Below are 21,752 nucleotides of genomic sequence, written 5' to 3'. Positions count from 1 at the left end.
TGCAAGCTGGATTTCGAAGGGGCAGAGGAACCAGAGACCAAATTGCAAACATGCGCTGGATTATGGAGAAAGCTAGAGAGTTCCAGAAAAACATCTACTTCTGCTTCATTGACTACGCAAAAGCATTTGACTGTGTCGACCACAGCAAACTATGGAAAGTTCTTAAAGAAATGGGAGTGCCGGATCACCTCATCTGTCTCCTGAGAAATCTCTATTTGGGACAAGAAGCTACAGTTAGAACTGGATATGGAATAACTGATTGGTTCAAAATTGGGAAAGGAGTACGACAAGGCTGTATATTGTCTCCCTGCTTATTTAACTTATATGCAGAATTCATCATGCGAAAGGCTGGGCTGGATGAATCCCAAATCGGAATTAAGATTGCCGGAAAAAATATCAACAACCTCAGATATGCTGATGATACAACCTTGATGGCAGAAAGTGAGGAGGAATTAAAGAACCTTTTAATGAGGGTGAAAGAGGAGAGCGCAAAATATGGTCTGAAGCTCAACATCAAAAAAACTAAGATCATGGCCACTGGTCCCATCACCTCCTGGCAAATAGAAGGGGAAGAAATGGAGGCAGTGAGAGATTTCACTTTCTTGGGTTCCATGATCACTGCAGATGGTGACAGCAGTCACGAAATTAGAAGACGCCTGCTTCTTGGGAGAAAAGCAATGACAAATCTAGACAGCATCTTAAAAAGCAAAGACATCACCTTGCCAACAAAGGTCCGTATAGTTAAAGCTATGGTTTTCCCAGTAGTAATGTACGGAAGTGAGAGCTGGACCATCAAGAAGGCTGATCGCCGAAGAATTGATGCTTTTGAATTATGGTGCTGGAGGAGACTCTTGAGAGTCCCATGGATTGCAAGAAGATCAAACCTATCCATTCTCAAGGAAATCGGCCCTGAGTGCTCACTAGAAGGACAGATCCTGAAGTTGAGGCTCCAGTACTTTGGCCACCTCATGAGAAGAGAAGACTCCCTGGAAAAGACCCTGATGTTGGGAAAAATGGAGGGCACAAGGAGAAGGGGACGACAAAGGATGAGATGGTTGGACAGTATTCTCGAAGCTACTAACATGAGTTTGGCCAAACTGCGGGAGGCAGTGAATGATAGGCGTGCCTGGCGTGCTCTGGTCCATGGGGTCACGAAGAGTCGGACACGACTGAACGACTGAACAAAAATTATATTCTGTCACTGCACCGACTACTGCCAAGGTGGCTATCTAAGCTCTTTGTATTTACAAAGTAGGTCCTATGCAACCATCTGCAAGAAGCTGAATCTCCTATCCTTGTTCCCAGTACCTTGGCTTGATGTCAGGAAGAAGGACTCCATTGTTATTAGGCAGTCATTCAACCCTTCCCTTCTTTGTATCCTAGAAGAAGCTCACAGTTGCCTGAAGTCTTCAGCCATGGTTGGTCATGGGAACAGGCAGCAGCAAAGTTCTTCAAAGTACATAAAGCTCGTGCTTCGTATTTTCCCCAACTGTCAACCACTGCTTGATAAGAGAAAGCCTTTCTCCTTCAGGCCTGAAAGTGAGAGAGAGAAAACCTTCAAAATGACTCCAATAAGCTGGTAACAGCTGCTTATGTTCAGTAAGTGTTACCAGGCAACCACAATTCTAATAACCATATATGATTTTCCAGGCCAGAAGCTCTGAATCAAGCGAAGTCAGTCAGTAACTATTCTTAAGGTACATTCATTTGCTTTTTTCATAATAAACACACATATATACCTGTCACGTATACAAATGGAAGCAATTAATTTAATTTACATGACCTTGGCTGCAAGAGCCTATGATTTGTATCTATGGTTTGGGGCAGTAATGCTTCTGAATACCAGTAGCTGGAAACCACAGGAGAAGAAAGTGCTCTTGTGGTTGGGTCCTGCTTGCAGGCTTCCTACCGGCATCTCGTTCTCCACTGTGAAAACAGGATGCTGGACTAGATGGGCCACTGGCCTGATCCAGCAGGCTCTTCTTGCATTGCAAACACACATTTGATTAGGCAATTATTAGCCCAAACAGTATTCGCCAAACAAGTACTGGTAAGTAGTACCATAGGTGACAGAACAGAAGCAGGCTTCTTCTTAAAAGAAGTAAAAGTAAGCTTCTGGAACATCTGGAAAGGCCTGAAAATGAAATGGTAGAACATTCCATTGTAGGTTTCTGCCCTGAAAAGATTGGGCATTACACATCTTATTCATTACACATTCGTTACAAATTGTTTAATATTTTAAGCAAAGTAGACAGAGACAGACCCTCCAAGTGTTCCTGTTTTCCAGGGACAGTCCCAGATTTACAGAAGCCATCTCAGTTTCTGATTTGATCCTGGAATGTCCCACTTTTCCTTAAGAAGTCCCTATTTTCATTGGAGAGATGTTGGAGGATGTGAAGTTTTGCAAAGCCACTTCCGCCTTGAGAGGAGGTGGTGTTGCGGGCAGTTACGGCCTTGCCACGTGCACAGGGGCTGGGTGCCCAGCCCCTGCATGATAGGGGGAATCCCGGCTGTGTCACTTGCCAGCCCAACCAATCTGGATGGCCTGGGGGTGTGGCCTGCCCTATTTAAGCAGGGCGCAGCTGGGAATTCCTCCTGTTTCCCCACTTTCAGCTGCTCCGGTTTTCCCCACCCACCAGCCCTTTAAGGTTTTCTTTTTCTGACCTTGCTATGGACCTCAATTGGTCACCATTGAGGGGCCTGGTAGGAATTTTTTCCACTTGGCAAATTGGCAACAGCCATGTGGTTTTTCGCCTACCTCATAACAATTCATCAAAACTCTTGGTTTAGGCATTGGAATATTTCTGTAGAAATGAAGAAGGGAGGTTGCGCCATCACCTGCCCCGCAATTTGATGGGTATTCCGTTAAAGGATTCGGGGGGGCTGTCCGAAGCCTAGGGAGATTAGGGCCTAAGGCACGCCCCCTATCGGTGACCCCAGGGGGAGTTCCTAGTTGATGTGCATCAGCAGGACTCCCTTTACTGCTGGTTTACCCTTCCCAGACTCCCAGCACACGGGCTGGGGTCAGATATAGTCGGTTAGATCCAATGCCTAAGCCAATACCACTCAACACCTGTAACCAATAAAGTTTCTGCCCATTAACCTTATATATTGTGTCATGTGTCATTTATTTTCCACAGGGAGTTCAGGGTATTGCCACTCAACTCCCAAGACAAGGAGATATGTAACTATACAAGCTTTGGAAGACATCTGAAGGCAGCCCTGTAGAGGGAGGTTTTTTAATGTTTGATGTTTTATTGTGTGTGTGTGTGTGTGTGTGTGTGTGTGCTTACCTCTCTGTCTCCAGACCCACATGGGCTTCCCCCTTCCCTCTTCAAGTAGACTTTGACCCAGGAACTAAGTATATACACATAAGAGCTGTCAAACTGATTTCTTGTGGTCAGCTGTTCCACTCACCACCATCATGTGACTGCACTGGAGCTAACTATGAATCCGTGGTTTTTCAGTGGCAACCACATTCTGAGTTTAAAAAATCTGAACTGCATCTCAATCTTGCATCACTGAATGAAGTGGAAACAAGCCACAGTAACTGAATGAGCCATCGGAATTACTTTTACAGTGTGGTGTCCACAAGACCTGTCTTTAGGATTGGCAGAGCTGCCAAGCCCAAATGCTAAGCACAGATGGTTAACTCAATTACTTTGTATGGCTCGTATTTTACCATTGGTGTCTCTGAGAAGGAAAGCAGAGTAAAAAAAAATATGTTCCGCTCTGGGTAATGAAACACCAAACTGTCAAGCCAGTCACTCAGTTGTGTGCAAAGAACATTGCTGATGCAAAATGAATACGAAAATGTGTGCTTTTTATAAAGCATGCTTGAAAGGGGTTGGGGGTGGCTGTTCTTAATAAAATATAAACACCCAAAGCAGGTTTACTCTTGCAAAACCAAGGGAATCCTTAACATAAACATTGAAGAAACTTCTTGGGTTGAGATGGAAGAAATCAAGCTATTTACATCCTTTCTCCTGACCCAGGTTAGGCTGTAAGGGGGCAAAAATATCTGCTTTCCTTGTAAAAATATATGAGCATTGACTGCTTGGAGTGCGGCTTTTCAGCTGAAGCCTAGTAAGCAACCCATCGTGAATCTCTTTGCTTTCTTGAGCAAGCCCAGTGGGTATTCACCACCAGGGTTCAAATTCCCACAAAAACAGCCTAGCAATGCCTCAAGAAAACTCAAAAAGGGCAGCAAGGAGCAAACTCGCAGACCAGAGCTTAGATGTTTAAAGATGATGGTGATGACTGCTCCCAGTCCCATACTGTAATTCACATGCACCAAAATAACACTGAGAGGCACAGAAGATGCAATCAGCAGCCACTTCAAAGTGTAAGTGGAGGCATTAAATGATGGGATGTGTGCTCCCTCATGTAGAAAACCACCCACACGTTCAAGACTAGCACTTCCAAGACTAGGCTACAGCCTGCTCTGTGACAGTGCAGTTTAATATGTGGCAGTAGCGTTTGTTAGTTTTTATGTGGATGCACCTGAAATATCAGCTTGGGTTTAGTAAGCAAGTTTGCAACACAGTCCAATGTTCCCAAACTAATTTCAAATTAGCATAGTTTACAAAGGGTAGGTTGTTGAGGGGGTGTTTTTTTGGGGGGGAAGCGGGTTGTTGCTATTTTTGATTTTAAAAAATAGTATCTTTATTTTAGATCTTATCATTATTTCTATGGAAGTTGTTCAACCTGGCTGTGTACTTTTTGATGTTTTATTTATTGTTCATGACTGCTTTTGTTATGTTTGCAATTATGTGATTTTTTTCACCATGTTGTAAGCTTCCTTGAGCATGGTTTAAAATATGGAAAGGCACCATACAAATAACATTATGTATGTTTGTATGCATAGCAGTCAGGGGGGAGCCACTGTACAGCAGTGCCATAATAATAATAATAATAATAATAATAATAATAATAATAATAATAATAATAATAATAATAATAATAATAATATATGCCCCAGCCACTCTGGGCGGCTTCCAACACAATATTAAAATACAATAGTCCTTCAGATATTAAAAGCTTCCCTAAACAGGGCTGCATTCAGATGTCTTCTAAAAGTCTGGTAGTTGTTGTTTTTTCCTTTGACACAAGTTCTTGAAGCACCAAAAACCAGACATCTTGGGACAAATTGGTAGGAGCCTACCCTAGAGCAGTATCCCCACCCCAGCATCAACTCCCTGGAAACTAGCGTGAAAATGAGCTGAGCTGTGTTCCCCTCATCATCCCCACCAGATGGTTTGATGTTTCTGAAGCGTCATGGGCAGAATCAACACTTGCATAATGTAAGAACCGGCCCTAAATTTAGGTGCAGAGGTTCAAGATGCCTCATCTCAAACTATTATTTTCCAATAAAGGAAATTTTAGGATTAGGACATAAACTTAACAGTGCGCTGAGAATCAAGCTGCATGGCCACTATTCTCCTTCCAGTATTATCTGTATGCACTGTTCTATCTGCTACTTGAGTTAACACCCAAGGCTTAAACTTACTATGGCTATTGTATAATGCAAACAATGCAGAGCTTCTTTTCATCCGTTTGGTAAAAATACAAAAGACAGGAGAAAATATTCAGTTCTTTCACACATTTACAAACAAGTAGCTGCATTTTCAGAAAGAAAAAGAACAATGAAGTATTGTGCAATGGGGTGTGTTATTATTGTATTATTATGCTCTGTAATATTTAGATCCAATGAGTAAATATTAAAAAGAGCATCAGTACACAGTGAACTTATAATTCCGTAAACAAAAAAATTAATGATTGGCTTGAGATATAATCATTTGAACATCTGATTGCTATCATTTTATAAGTTGGGCTGTATCTTTGAAATCACAAGATGGACATGTTGACTCACTGGGGCCTGGTTTGCTTAACCTTGGGTTAGTTAAGACTGCAGATGGCTGCAGCTAATGGTTATGGAGGAGAGAGCTTAACCACAAATCCCTGCTCAGACCACACACCAAGACAAACCTTGGTTTACCTAAGCTCTGTGCAGAAACAAGAAAAACCAAGGAGGAGCAAAGTGACTGCAGGCTCATCTCCAGGGGCCTGCACAGTTGTGAGTTCTTGCCAAGCCAAGGTTTGATTTAGCATGGTCATCCAAGACAGGCTAGTGCCTAGAAGCAAACAAATGGAAACTACATTCTTTGTCACCATACTGGACCTCAGGATATTGGCAAACCAGAGCATAAACACAATGTCAGGACTAAGGCTGAAATAGCAGATTTGTCAAAAGCCAGCTTAATGCTGTGTGCTGAATATCTATGCTTGATATTCACAGACCTCAAAGGCTTATTTGACTAAAGATACAAAGACTTATCAGGGAATATGCAAATAATAAACTTTGGATATCATCACAAAATGCCTTAGTTAACTTATCCACACATAATTCCAGGCATTCATTCATCAAATGGTAACTTCCCACAGTGGTTTGTGCAATTGTAGGATGTTGTTGTTGCTCAGTCGTTCAGTCGTGTCCGACTCTTCATGACCCCATGGACCAGAGCACGCCAGGCACGCCTATCCTTCACTGCCTCCCGCAGTTTGGCCAAACTCATGTTAGTAGCTTCGAGAACACTGTCCAACCATCTCATCCTCTGTTGTCCCCTTCTCCTTGTGCCCTCCATCTTTCCCAACATCAGGGTCTTTTCCAGGGAGTCTTCTCTTCTCATGAGGTGGCCAAAGTACTGGAGCCTCAACTTCAGGATCTGTCCTTCTAGTGAGCACTCAGTGCCGATTTCCTTGAGAATGGATAGGTTGTAGGATAATAAGACAATTAACTGGATGGTTAAAAATGGCAATTTTACTACATGTCTGCACCTGATTGGTGGTAAAATTCCATTTGACCAGATAATAAAAATGGAGGAAATTTTTGCTGAGGTATTTGGTCATCTGGAATGCACCATCTCTTATGCTCTACTAAGTGGTGAAGAGAAATGTATAGCTCCCCAACATCTTACAATTTCCATTTGCACATGGAAAATTCACAGACATTTCTCCCCTCCTTAGAAATGCAATAGGAAATCAGTCTTTGTTTTAGCAATGGGGGTATTTTGGGAAACTACCCAAAATTTTTGGTCCAGCCTTGAAATCCCCACTCAACCACGAAGCTCAATGTGTGGATCTTGGGCCAAGCATTTTCACTTAGCCTAATGTACTTCACATGGTGTGATGATAAAATGGTGAGGTTGGTGGGGTGGGGGGAACCATATATGCCATCTTTAGCTCCTAGGAGAAAAGCTAGCATATTTAGACTTAATCTTCATAAACAAGACTCTCTATGTCAACAAGAAGCTTATTTCGGAGTGGAGATGATTTGCAAAAGCAATTTGTAATATGGCAGTGGAGCCCATTGATTCCACTGAGTGCACCAAGCCACTGCATCACTCCCAGGAGAGATGCATGGCTCAGGTTTGCTGCAGGCCCCGTGGTGAGTGCTGTCTAGCATTTTGTCACCCCCCTCAGTGGTGACACACGGGGCATACCGCCCCCACCGCTCCCCCTTCCTCCGCTCCTGCACCAAGCCCATAAACATGCATAAGTTAGGCTTCTGATCAAAGTACAGATCCCAGGCAGATACCTCCTAGGAGAATCCCAAGACATTAATCCATCAACCATGGGCCAATAAAATAAACAGGTCAGTTTTATAGAACTTACAGTTACAGAAGTCTCTTAATAGGAGTTTTATGTACTAGCAACATTAACTTCCTGTGTTCAGCATTGGATCTTAAAGAAATCTGAGAGAAGATTTTAGGATATGCAATGCTGAAAGTATAAAAATGTCAGATCATTATTTTATTATTGGGAGGGGGGTTGGCATTCTCTTCAGATATCTGTTCCTGAACATCACTGTTTTTCATTTAACAGATAATTGAGCTTAAAGGTTAAGCTTTAAAATACTCATGTCTTCAAGGCTGAGGAGTCGGATTCTAAGCACTCAAATGACTTCCTTTTTTTTATTTACGAAAAGTTATTTCTGTAATGGAATGTTCAGACTGATGATCCTGTTCGAGATGGTTTATGATGTGATCAGGAACACTGTGCATGACAATCTTCGGTGAGTATATTTTCTCAATCACCTGAAGCTATTCATGAATTAGAGGCCATTGACACACAAATCTCAAGTCATGCAGTCGTAATATAAGGATTTCTAATATTACCTTGTTCTTGCCTCCCCATGTACTGCTGCAGTATATGAATGTTGCAGAAAGGCATTTATGTAGCATTACTACTCTGTGTAATTTTCTTCTCCAAAAGCAAAACTCGAAAATCTGTTCTTCTCTCTTCCTTACTACAACACTAAATGGACAGAGGAGTGAGCAGGTTGGTTGTTTAAATCTGTAGAGATTATCTGACTGTCTACAAGTACAGCTGCACACACATATTTATGGAGAGGAGCTTTCTGATTCCTGAGTACATTAATTTAGTTTTCATCCAAATTTCCTTTTGCGCTGCACTTTCCAGGCACAGGGCTGTGCTTTAAAGCTCTGTGTCTGAGCAGTTTTGTTTCACTTTTGTCCCAGTATGTTCCCCAAGAAAACCCGCATTTCTTCACTGAATCACAGTGAACAGCAGTCCATAGAAAAAGATTGCCATTTGCTCCAATTCAGCGGTAAAACACAGTTTTTCCTGGCAAAAGTGCCAGGACCAAAAAATAAAACCCTGCTTAGACATGGAGCTTTAAAGCTCAGACCTGTAGCTAGAAACATGGCACAAAAGAAAGTCTGGATGAGACACTAGTTGGCCAACTAAGGTCCAATGAATAAAAACTAAAGTTAAAAAAAAATCTTCACACAGAAAAGGCACAGAGTCTTAATACAGTATAGGAAAAAGTAAGCTACTGGACTTTTTCATTGTAGTAGACTTTTCATCCCCTGAGAAAATATCACCTTCTTTCTAAAATATACAGCACAGTTTGAAACAGGAATTGCCTGGTTTCTTGGAATTGCTCACATAGCAATTCTGTCCAAGTATCTTTTCTCTCTATGCAGCTATGACATTATATTCACCAGCTCTGGACCTATGATAACAGATCAGTGAACTCTCACCATCACAGAAAATTGGACCCACATAATTGTTATAGATACTGTGAAAAAAATGTCCTACATATAGAGAATTAATGAAGGGGGGGGCATGTCTTACAAGTTCAAATCTACTGATATATAGATGGCACACGTTAATATAAAACTCTTCTACATTTAGAATCACCCCAATGTACATATATAATTCTCAGTTTTCTCCATCAACCTTCCTCATGTTTTTTTGTTAACTATTAACTTAAAATTAAACAGCGTACTATCTGAGATCCTATTACTGTACTAATCAAGCATAAACTAAATGTATTATAAATAGCCTGTTCAACATAAATCTTGAATTGTTATCATTAAATGACTTGTGAAATATAACTGTGCCTGTTGCTTCAAAAATTTCATTTGATCTTCAAGACATACCTCTACAAGGAAGGCAATTATTATTTCCAGTTTACAGATAAATAACTAAGCCCAAACTTAGTTATTTGGAACTAATGAGAGGTGAGCAAAATATCCCTTTGTCTGTTACATCAATTTTCTCTGGTGCAGATTGTGCATTCCCAGCCTCTGACTATTGTTAAGAAAGAAGTGAGATGTAGCCTCACATGTTCCTTCCCCGGGCCTGGAAGAGAGCCACTTCTTTTGTTACCTTAATAGCTCATACTTAGAGGGTCATTACTTCACCGGGAAGCTAGCCTGGCTATTCCAGGAATTGGATCCACTGCTGAACAGCTCTCATGGCCAGAAAGTTCTTCCTGATGCTTAGTCGGAATCTCCTTTCTTGTATTTTTTAAAATTGAAAGTTAAAAAGTGCATAATTATATGTGCACTAACAGGACCGGATTTAGGTTTGATGAGGCCCTAAGCTACTGAAGATATGGGGCCCTTTATATGTCCAGCTGTCCTTTGTCAACAACAAATTGTCCCTGTTTTTGTGTTGAATATATGCTATATGGTAATTTATGGACCTAATACAGTGGTGCCCCGCTAGACAAATGCCTCGCTAGACGAAAAACTTGCTAGACGAATGACATTCGTCTAGCAGAAGCTGCCCCGCAAGACGAAAAAGTCAATGGGACTGCTTCGCAAGACGAAAAAAAAAAAATTAGCGCGAAAACCTCAGCGCTCCATTGCCGCTTCGCTAGACGAATAATTCGCTCTACGAAAAAACTCGTAGAACAAATTAGTTTCGTTTAGCGGGGCACCATTGTAGGTATCTAAAGCCATTTGCACATAACAAAATATGTATTTTATCAAAGTAATTGATATAGAAATGAGCAAACCAGTGATATTTTAGGGAGCAGGCTAGCAGGCAGGGCCCATTACTTACTACACCATAGGAGCCTACACAACACAAAATACTGTACATAGGTTTTATTTTATTTGTTTTTATGTTATATTTTGGAAATGTACACCCAGTAGTTGTTTTCCTTTAAAAAAATATGAGGCCCCCAAGAGACTGGGGCCCTAAGCTATAGCTTTTTTTAGCTTATAATAAATCTGGCACTGTGCACTAGACACGTAGAGACATAGATAAAAGAGATGAAAATAAAAAGAGAAACAGCACTCGTGTAGAAGGGAAAGTAACCTGGATCCACTGGTTCAGGTCCTATCCTCCAGAGCAGGAGAAAACAAGCTTGCTCCATCTTCCATGTGGTAGCCCTTTGGATATTTGAAGGTGGCTTTCACATCTCCTGTTATCCAGCCTAAACATACCCAACTCTCTCAATCATTCCTGAAAAGGCTTGGTTTCTAGACCCAAGTTCATTTACCATAGTTTCAAATAACCATGGATTCTATCGAAGTGACAGGCACACACAAACCTTCATGAAGTCGTAAACAAGAAGAAGAAGAAGAGTTTGGATTTGATATCCCTCTTTTCGCTACCCGAAGGAGTCTCAAAGCTGCTAACATTCTCCTTTCCCTTCCTCCCCCACAACAAACACTCTGTGAGATGAGTGGGGCTGAGAGACTTCAGAGAAGTGTGACTAGCCCAAGGTCACCCAGCAGCTGCATGTGGAGGAGCGGAGACGCGAAGCCGGTTCCCCAGATTACAAGTCTACCGCTCTTTACCACTACACCACACTGGCTCTCAAGAAAAGAATGCTAAGCTTAATGAAAATAACAGATCCTCTGCATATTAGTCTTACATATAGTCTTGGGGAAATGGGAGGTGGGGCTAGAATGCTATGAAAAGGCAGCACTAAAATAGCCACATGCTGTTTCCTGCTGCTTATACTGCTTTCCATCTCTTTTTTACTAGCTCTCATAAGGGTTCCTCCCTCCCTCCCTCTCTCATGAATGTGTTGCACCTCCGGATCTTTTTATTATTTTTATTATTCCCAGACTTTTTTTATTTACTCCCAAGCAGTACATTGAATTTACATCACAGCTTATTATAGTTTTATTTAATGGGTGAGGCTCCCTCTCTCTGGCTTTGTAGATACACATTTTCAACTTTCTGCCTCAGAAAGAACCCCGCCATGGAAAATCCAATCAAGTTTCAGTACTAGCAGTTGAGCTTTATTGCTGCTGTGATTTCCCTCCGTTCCTAGGTGAAAAGTCGTTTCGGAAACTTCTAATCCTTTCCCAAATCCTTGCATTTCAAAGCAAAACATATATGTTAATCATAAGCTATTGTAGCATTGTTTACTCTTTTTTATTTTAAAAAAAATGCTGAAAAGATACCTTTGTCAAGGGTCTAGACTGTGCCTACAGTCCAGAAGGTAGTTGAGGCTTCATTCCCCTTTAAATCACTGGGACTTCATCATAATTTCGTATTGAATTGTGGTCCAGAGATTCTCCATATAGAATGGTTGATTTTGTCAGAAATGTTTGCCTAGATTTCTAAAGCTAGAAATATAATCTTCATATAAGCCAATTTTAATATATTTCCAGTGATTTTTATGCATCTTTCTCAGCACAATCAGTAAGGCATCATGGGAAATAGATAAACAGAGATAAGAGCTTCATTGCACAGACTTTTGGAGGAGGAACAATTCAACTCTTTCTAAAACTGCAAACTTCAGTGCAACTATTCAATAGAAAATTGTTTTCTGTGGACACTTAAACCAATATGCCTAAGACACTGGTGTCCACTGATTTTTCTAACAACCCTAAAATTCATGGGCACTTAAGTCACATAACTAATGGAGATTAAGTATCAAAATAGATTTTGCTGCTTAAGCCTGAGGACAAGATGGCAAACTTCCCATCCAATGTATAGAAGCCAACCAGAATAGCAGCTGGCTGTTACTTGAATACTGGTACAGTCCTCCACTGTGGGCAGTACCAGAGGGGGAACGGGGGAGTGAGAGCCCCGATCAAACAAGGATTTCACCCCACAGCTGCCCTCCTATTGCTGGATTCCTTTCATTAACATACACAAGTGCATTAATATAATATCATCTATGTAGCTCTTTAGTTCAGCTGCAGCTCTGGAGCCAACAAAGTCTATGCATTTTGCAGCTACCAACATCCTCTTCGAGATGCCAACAGACCATTGGCAATCCACTGAGGAGAAAAGGGAAGCATCTCACATGCAGGAGGAGAGAAGCCAGGTTCCATCCTTGCCCAATCAGCATGAAACAGCAACTTTTTAGGCTTCTCACATTTTTGTTCTGTAGAGAGCTAATCATAATAAAAGGAGAAGACTCAACCACTGAGGGTTGTCTCATTGAGCCACTCTGTGAAAAAGATGACTTGTTTCAGAGAAAAATAGTGTTTATGATGGCAGTTTTAGTGGGAAATATAATGTTATTTTTCTTTCAGAGACCTTAATGTGTCAAATGCTGCTCGCCCACCAAGAAATATGCTTTGCCCCTTTTGTGCCTGTTTTCTGTTATTCCAAGCTATTATAATCTCCTCATGCACTACTGAACATTTCAACTTTTTTTTTAATGCTCCTTGTGACAATTATTTTAAAATGGATTTTAACAGTACTATAAAGCAATGGAAAGAGTGTTCAAATTTCCAGAGTGAATGCTTTCTCTTATTTCTTACATAAAAAGGTAATTTATTGAATAGAATATCTTTCTTCTTTACGCTGATATTTGTTTGCAATTCAAAGAAGGAGCTCAATGATTTCAATATTACTTTAAAAAACATAGTCCAGTCATTCAGAAATGGCTGGCAAAAAGGTTGCCCCATGTCATAGAATCATAGAATTGTTGAATTGGAAGGGGGTCATCCATTCCAACCCCCTGCAATGCAGGGATCTTTTTGCCCAACCTGGGACTCAAACCCACAACCCTGAGATTAAGAGTCTCATGCTCTACCAACTGAGCTATCTTTGTTCATGAGCACTTATGTAAACCACACTTTGCCCTTCACATCTATAGCTCTGTAGGGTATGCAGTGTGGAGAAATGTTTGAAATATTGAGTCTTGACTGCCTCTGTTAGAGAAATTAAGTGCCATAAGGATAGAGATGGCTCCGGATTATTCCATTGTCCTAGTTTACCTCTTCGTGCCTGCGTACGGCACCAATATCTGGGTGGCGTCATGTCGCTCTCTGTGTCCACTTTCTGGGGCTGTGGTACAGATTGGGGTTCACAGCAGCATGATCAATAGCTCCACTAACTAGACTGGCCAATTGTGCAGTGTAGCTCTCAGCTGCCTGGTGCAGTTGCAGAGAAGGCGACCACAGCAACCATTACGTGGGTAAAGCAGTAGAACTAGGGTCAGTTTGATGGAGGCAACAAACGCCAGCCAATTAGCTAAGAGAAAGGAAAGCCCATAGAATCAGTGCCAGACACCAAGTACTTCATCCACTTCTAATTGTTTGTGCCCTTTTAAAATGTGGGGTTTTTTTTGGGGGGGGGGGGTTATTGGGTTGTTGTTTTTGTTTTGATTATATATTTTGTGGTTTTATATTTTGATTTTGCTCCGCGAACCGCCCTGAGACCTCCGGGTATAAGGCGGTATATAAATTCAATAAAGAATAGTAATAATGCTGCATTCAGCATGCATAATGAGGAACTCAGTGGTGGTGTGGGCAAAGCAGTATTAACGAGGTACATTCCCCATGACACGTACTAACTTCCATCCAGTGGGACCTGGGCCAGTGTCATTCAAGTGACTTACTTTCTGGCTCAGGTGTGAGTAGGGATTTCTCCAAAAATTCAGAAGACTATACGGCACCCAAGCTGTCATGTCATAAGCTAAGTCCAAACGCGGTTTGTTCACACGTAATGCAAAGCATGTTGGATAACTGCTTTGTCCGGCCTTGGTGCATCATAGCTATGTTTCTTAAAGCTCAGAAAGCTAGGACTGGGTGGAAGGTAGCAACTCAAATGGCTTAATTAAAAAGGAAGCTGCTTGTGGGTCTCCCTACCTCTATGGAGCACTGCCCTGTCAGGATCTGGGGGTGTGAGTATCCCACTCCTGGGACCCACTCAGGCAAAGAGGAAGTATTATTCGTACAACTGGTCCTATTAAACGTCTGACTGGCTTAGCTACTCGCCCTCAGCAATCTGTTGCTCAGGTACAGACTGAGCTGCTCCCGAATTGCCTGTTCACACTTATAACCAACAAACTTTATTTGCATAGCCTACAGGCCATTGCATCAGAAAGACACATATTACAGATACTGATAAAAACCTTATATAACCAATAAAATGAGCTGAATTGGGATTCGGCACAATTAAAACAAGAATAAATGAGATCTTAATTATGAGGGGGCACTGTTATTCAGCTGGCAGCCCTCAGTTTCATGGCCCTCTCAACAAATCTGGCTACCTTCTCCGTTGTCTGGTCTGCCAGGAGGAAAAACAGTATGTCCTCAGGCGAGCGGCCCGGAATGGCGAGTATAAGCGGCATGACGATCTCTTCCCTCAAGTCTTTATATAAGGGGCAAGACAGGAGTACATGTCATACAGTCTCCATATTACCGACTCCACAGGGGCAGAGTCGATTCTGGAATGGTGTTTTTGAGAATTGGCCTTCAAGAACAGCGGAAGGTAGCATATGTAATCTGGCCAACGTAAAAGCTCGTCTGTATTTTGGAATAGTTAAATTGGACAGGTATGCCACCTGGGCTGTTCACACTTAGTGACTTGCTATTCTGCAGGCTTGCTTCCCAGCACAGCTACCTGAATAGCATCAGTCTGGTTCTCCTCCCAAAGCACCAGGCCTGATGGAGACAATTTCTGCAATCATATCACAGCAGAAATTCATATTACGCTTATTTTAATATTGCAGACGCATTTTCTTAATTCAAACGCGCAGGATTTTTAGATGCTTGTGCCCGTCTCTTCAACTTTCCATGAACAATACAGCGGGAAGTGGAGGGTTGAGCTGCTGTGAGGAGGGATTTGAAGTTAATAGGAAATAGTTTTGCTCTTGGAATCACTGAATTATTTCTAGGTACTTTGCGGCCACACCATAATCGAAAACCTTAACTCCTTAGACAGTCCTTTACACTTGAGGTGAACGGTAATGCCTGGAATTTCTAATAAACTAAAAAGCCTGCTATAAAAGAGTGAAGCTTATTTTCCCCCTCTAAACATGCTGATATTTGTAGCTGATGTACCATCCATTTAAAGTCTTATTTTCATAAACCCTCAGAAATAGGCTTTGGGAACACAGTTATTGCTGGATGCAGTATTGTGGATCAAACCTAGCAAAGCTTGCTGAAATACATTCACCTCCTTATGCATGCTAGTTTTGCAATTTCAGAGACTCCTGGTCAGGGACAGGAGCTCTCTAATTCCAAATCTTTATCTTCTTCTACAGTTGAGTCCCATGTGGAAACTAATTCTTTTTGTTTATTTCAAACAGCATTAAAATATCCAATGTTCTACAAGGAACCTCATCCTATGGTTGGATTAACCAGTAGGCTGGGAAAGCTTTAAACAAAGGTCCCAAGCCATATATGGAGACTTTAGTGTACAATTGTTATCTAAAAGTGCTACCAGGAAGATACTCGGTAGGGCTGTACAGTTCTCAATTTGGTTTTGTTCAAAATTGTTTCAGGACTACTCAAGTTAGTAGCTTCAGGAACACTGTCCAACCATCTCGTCCTCTGTCATCCCCTTCTCCTTGTGCCCTCAATCTTTCCCAACATCAGGGTCTTTTCCAGGTCTTCTCTTCTCATGAGGTGGCCAAAGTATTGGAGCCTCAGCTTCAGGATCTGTCCTTCCAGTAAGCACTGAGGGCTGATTTCCTTAAGAATGGATAGGTTTGATCTTCTTGCAGTCCAGGGGACTCTCAAGTGTCTCCTCCAGCACCATGGATCACTGCCTTGTCATGGAGAAAGGGGCTTGAATAACTCAGAGAAACTATGAGCTATGCCGTGCAGGGCCACCCCAGATGGACAGGTCATAGTGGAGAGTTTTGACTAAACGTGATCCACCTGGAGCAGGAACTGGCAAGCCACTCCAGTATCCCTGCCAAAAAAACTCCATGGACAAAGACAACAGGCATATGCCTGGTGTAGATTACAGCTAAGTGGAACTTAATCCAAAATAAGTGTTAAAACATGGATGGGAATCTGTGGCCAACCAGATGCTATTGAACTCCAACTCCCATCAGTCCTTGTTAACATGACCATGAGCTGGATTCCTGCAACGTCTGGTGTGCCACAAATGTTTCATCCCTGACCTAGAGCTTGAAAGTCTAGGGCTGCATGGAAGGCAGCACTTCAAATCAATAACATGCTAAAAGACTCAGTGGAAATAGCCAGTTGATATGAATTGCCCTACCATTCACTTAATGCCATTATATGAACACTTAATGCCATTATATGAACATAGAAAACTCGCCCATCCAGTTCAGCATTGTCTACACCAGTGGTGACCAAACTTGGCCCTCCAGCTGTTTTTGGACTACAACTCCCATCATCCCTAACTAGTAGGACCAGTGGTCAGGGGTGATGGGAACTGTAGTCCCAAAACAGCTGGAGGGCCAAGTGGTTTGCCCACCACTGGTCTACACTGACTGAAAGTGGCTCTTCAAGGTTTCAGGCTACCTGTGGTGATGCCAGTGATTTAATCCAGGACTTTCTACATGCAAAGCAGATGCTCTAACACTGAGCTTTTGTTCTTCCCATTAAAACTTGATTTGGTAATGTTTTAAGACAAACGTGACTTGGTTTCCAGTTCAATCTGAGGTAATTTCCGAAGTACAATTCTGCTTTGCACTGATGATTCCCACCCCCTTCTAATGTTGGCAAGTTACTTCTAGCACAAGTGCCATGAAACATGAGGCTAAGGAGTAAGTGGGTACAAGTTCAGAAGAACACATTTTGCAAGCTGAAGCAACTTCTTTTTTCCATTACATTACAGTCATTCTGAATCACTGTCCCCTTAAAGCATTCCAAGAAGAAAGGAGAAGGTAAGGAAATGGTTTAAAAACAACAATGCCATGCACATATGGAGGAAGGCTAGATTTTAAACAATGGCAGTCTAGCAAGGAGACAGAATATCACAGCAACGTCAAATAAGGTGTTTGTTTCCTGAAGTTTCCTTCATAGATTATAGCTCTGTCTCTCCAGTGACCACTTTCAATTCTTGAGGGCTCTAAAATGCATGAAGAGCTTTGATGGATATATTGGCAAGAGAGACACTGTTGACCTATGAAAACCTTCTTAGTCATGGTTCCCTTTTGTGGAATGCCCTCCCTAGTGAGGTGCATCTGCCTGCCTCATTATTTTTTATAACTTTACAAAAAGTTGCTAACTTTATAATTTTATTTTTGCATTCTGTTAAGTACATCAAACAAATAAACCCGCTTTCCCCACCACAACCCCAAACATTCCATGCATATTATTATTAATCAGAGTGTTCCAGTCAGGTAAGTAATAGTTAAGTTTATATAATACTTCTTCTGGGTGCTCCTTTAGGCCTGCCCACAGGGAGGTATCTGCCTCCCAGACCAACCTTCATTGGCCAATTTGAGGGCAGGCCTGAATTTAGGGTCCAACCGGTGAGGTGAGCGTTTTGACTATCCTGCTAGCCGGAGAGCCCCAGTGAACAGGAACATGACGGATTGCAGGACGAGGTGTCATTGTGCCAGGCCATAATGCTGCCACACCAAAAAGGTAAGCGGACTTCTCTACAGGTTGTCCCAGAGTGAGTCGTGGGTTGCTGGAGATGCAGCACTGTTTCTTCCAACACACTGAATGAACATGTACCAAACAGTTTCATAATCATCTCCGCTTTTTGCATTCTACAATGAACTAAGATACTTTGTCAGTTTGTCAAGGGTGGTGTCAGTAAAGCTCTAGAGATCAACAACTAAGCACAAATTCAAACCCCACACACACACACTTCTGGGGGGGGGGACCCCACATCTAGGTGTGAGATATTCCAATACTGAAAAAAACCATTTGAGGAGTAAGTTGCTTGACAAACCACTACAGGTGACATGTTTGGTATCCTAAATTGTGAAAAGAGATCTGAATTATTATTTTAATCCCTGACGTGAAAATGGCAATAAAACCAAATAAGTGTGTAATTCTAACTGCAAACATCCCTCACTTTCCAGTTTCCCAATGATCCCAGTTGCCTCTTTTGGCTCATTATAGACACCAAGCCTACACATTTCCTCATCTAAATACTTGTTTTAAATAGTCATACCTTGGTTGATGAACGGAATCCATTCCGGAAATCTGTTTGACTTCCAAAACGTTCACAAACCAAGGTGTGGCTTCCGACTGGCCCAGAAACAATGCCGACATCTGAAACAGATGTTTGGGTTCCAAAGAAAGTTCGCAAAACTCACTTCCGGATTTGCGGCGTTCGGGAGCCAAAATGTTCAAGTCACAAGGCATTCGTCAACCAAGGTACGGCTGTACTTAAAAAAATATTATACTGTTTTAACTTATTAAATAATAATAGGAGTAGTAACAGTTATTTTATTTTTGTGCAGAATTTTCAAACCTCAAACATATGCAAAACTCCTACAGCTGTGCAGAGATATGAAAGTCACAGAGGCAATATTTTGCAATGCGAGGAAGTTTGCATAAGAGGAATAGCCATAGCTTGGTGGCTCTGCATGCAGAAGGCCACAGGTTCAATCCCAGCAGCTCCAAGTAGGGTTGGGAATGAAACCCTGGAGAGCTGCTGCCAGTCAATGTCAATAATACTGAATTAGATGGACCATTGTTTGACTCTAAAGCAGCTTCCTACCGGTATGCATTCATGAATTGGCAGAGAAAGAGCAGCAGTTTCTCTTGAAATAAAAAAAAATGAAGTGAACTCAATTATTTATCCATACGAATTTGATTTGCCGCTGTATTTTTTCACCCTCCTACTTCAGGAGTTTCAGTAGCTTAACTTACGGTACCTTAAAGAAATCAATCTATCTGTGTGTGCCGCCAATATAGTCAACAATGGATGCTGGTGCTTGAAGAAAATAGTCATTTCTGTAGAAATTTATGTACGCTATATCTGTATGTTCATGCCGTTTGCATTCATTTTGTACTCTGCAGTAATAAAAACAAATAGAAAACAAACAAAAACATTGTGAATGGAGTCTGCTGCCGTAGTTGGAATATGTGAAGCTTTTGAACCACAGGGCGATTAAACCTGTTTATGGGCACATAAATAAATATGTAACCACATAAAATGAGGTCTCAACATGAAGGCAATAGGGAACACATTAAGAGTCCAAGACCTGAAATGATTGGTTTATGTAGGAAGATATCTGTTCTTTGTGAGAGGGGCTGTGCTTCTAAGCACACAAGAAGAGTCCTGATGGATGAGACCAAAGGTTTATCTAGTCCACAGACCCTCCAAGTGTCCCTATTTTCCAGGGATAGTCTTGGATTTACAGAAGCCTTCCCACTTTCTCATTTGATCCCAGAATGTTCAAGTTTTTCTTAGGATGTCCCTATTTTCATTAGATAAACATTGGAAGGTATTGTAGGACATCCCTATTTTCATCAAAGGGTATGAAGATATGTGATCCCTGAGCCAAGGAGATAAGTAACTACCGATATACAACCTTTAGAAGACATCTGAAGATAGCCCTGTTTAGGGAAGCCTTTTAATGTTTTGTTATGTTTTTATATATGTTGGAGGATGCCCAGAGTGGCTTGGGCAACCCAGTCAAACAGGTGAGGTATTAATAATAATAATAATAATAATAATAGAATAGGACATCCCTATTTTTATCAGATAAATGTTGGAGGGTTTGAGTCCTGCTTTCCACAGTGTGCAGTGTGAAGCTCTCCCACACTTCTGCTTTTCCGTGTTTAGACCTTTTACCTTTCCCCAAAATAAATTCACACAGGAGACAGTTATTTGGTTTGGTTTTTGGCAGAATTTAGGCCACAACTTTATTGATTACAATCAAGTGAGTGGTTGCATAGGTTCTAGTTCGACTATCTTCCCTGCACCCTTGCAGGCAGCGCTGTCCCAGAGCCACATTCATAGGACAGCCAAAGGATGAACACCAGGCACAGCTGATGGAAGATCACCAAACAGCCGACCTGATGTCCCCTGGACTCGGGCGCGGGCCGAACCCCTTTCGGGGAATGCCAAACCAGTGAGTCCCTGGATTCCTTTACCGGAATATCCTACATTTGCATAGGTGTGGACACATCACATGCCACGCCAATCACCTGAACCAGAGCCTATCCGCAACTTACAAGTTGTGACTATTTGCTATGCAGCAGGCGAAACCCAAATGGCATCAGCCAATCAGCCAAATGGGGGAAATTCCTGCCATGCCCCTGTCCCAACGACAGACGACACACAACGGCATAGCAAGGTCAAGCGCAAGCCCTAAATATAGGGAGAGGTGAGTGGGTGTTCCGATGCGATAGCCCAGGGGTCTGCAACCTGCGGCTCCGGAGCCGCATGTGGCTCTTTTACACCTTTGCCGCGGCTCCGGGGTGGATACTAGTGAGGGGAGGAGGCGCATTGTGCGCAGGGCCGGAGCTGCCATTTAGGCCAACTAGGCGGCTCCTAGGGCGCGGAAATGGCACGGAATGGTGGGGGCGCCACGCCACACCGCGCTCCTGGCCCGCCTGAGCTGCGCCCACCGCGCCACGCTCCCGGCCCGCCTGTGCCCGCCCACTTCTCCAGCTGGCCGGCAGCCCGCCCTCAGGAGGCTGAGGCAGGCGCTGCTGCTCTGCTCTGTCATGCGTCCTCCCTCGTTTCTGCCAGCGCAGGCGCAGCAGCAGACAGCAGCAGTTTCCCTCCTTGGCGCCTGCTGGCTGGATTTGATGCGAGGCGACGATGATGAGGTAAAGGCAGCTGCGGGCTGGGCCAGGGGCGGCGGGCGAGGGTGAGGGGGAAGCCCTCTTTCTAAAAATAGGCAGTGGCGCCTCCGCCTAGTTTGGGAGATTACCCGCGAGGGGCGGGCCCGGGGCAAAAGCGAAAGCCGCTGCCGGGGCGGCTGCTGCCGATGCACTCCGGGAGCCAGAGGCACCTGGGTCCTTTCTGTTGTCTGAGGTTGTGCGGGCATTGTTGCAGGCATCCCTCGCCTGAGTTCAGAGCACAAGTCCTGCGCTCCGTCCCTCACTTGCTCCTCGCCAGACCCGCCTCCCTTCCTGCCCAAAAGCGGGGGCAGGTGCCGCGGAGCTGCCAGGCGAAACGCCCCTCGGCCTTCCCCACCCCCTCCCACCGCGTTATGTACAGAAGAGGAGCTTGGGGTCGCCTCTCCGCCGCCACCTCGGCCCTCCCGCCATAGGCGCATGTCATCGTCACACATACACACACGGTTCTCTGAGCTCCCTCAAAAGCGCACCAAAAACAAC

This window comes from Lacerta agilis, chromosome 5 (genome assembly GCF_009819535.1).
Source record: "Lacerta agilis isolate rLacAgi1 chromosome 5, rLacAgi1.pri, whole genome shotgun sequence".
Taxonomy (NCBI): domain Eukaryota; kingdom Metazoa; phylum Chordata; class Lepidosauria; order Squamata; family Lacertidae; genus Lacerta; species Lacerta agilis.
The sequence above is the reverse complement of the archived record's forward strand: the minus strand, read 5'-3'. Positions refer to the sequence as shown.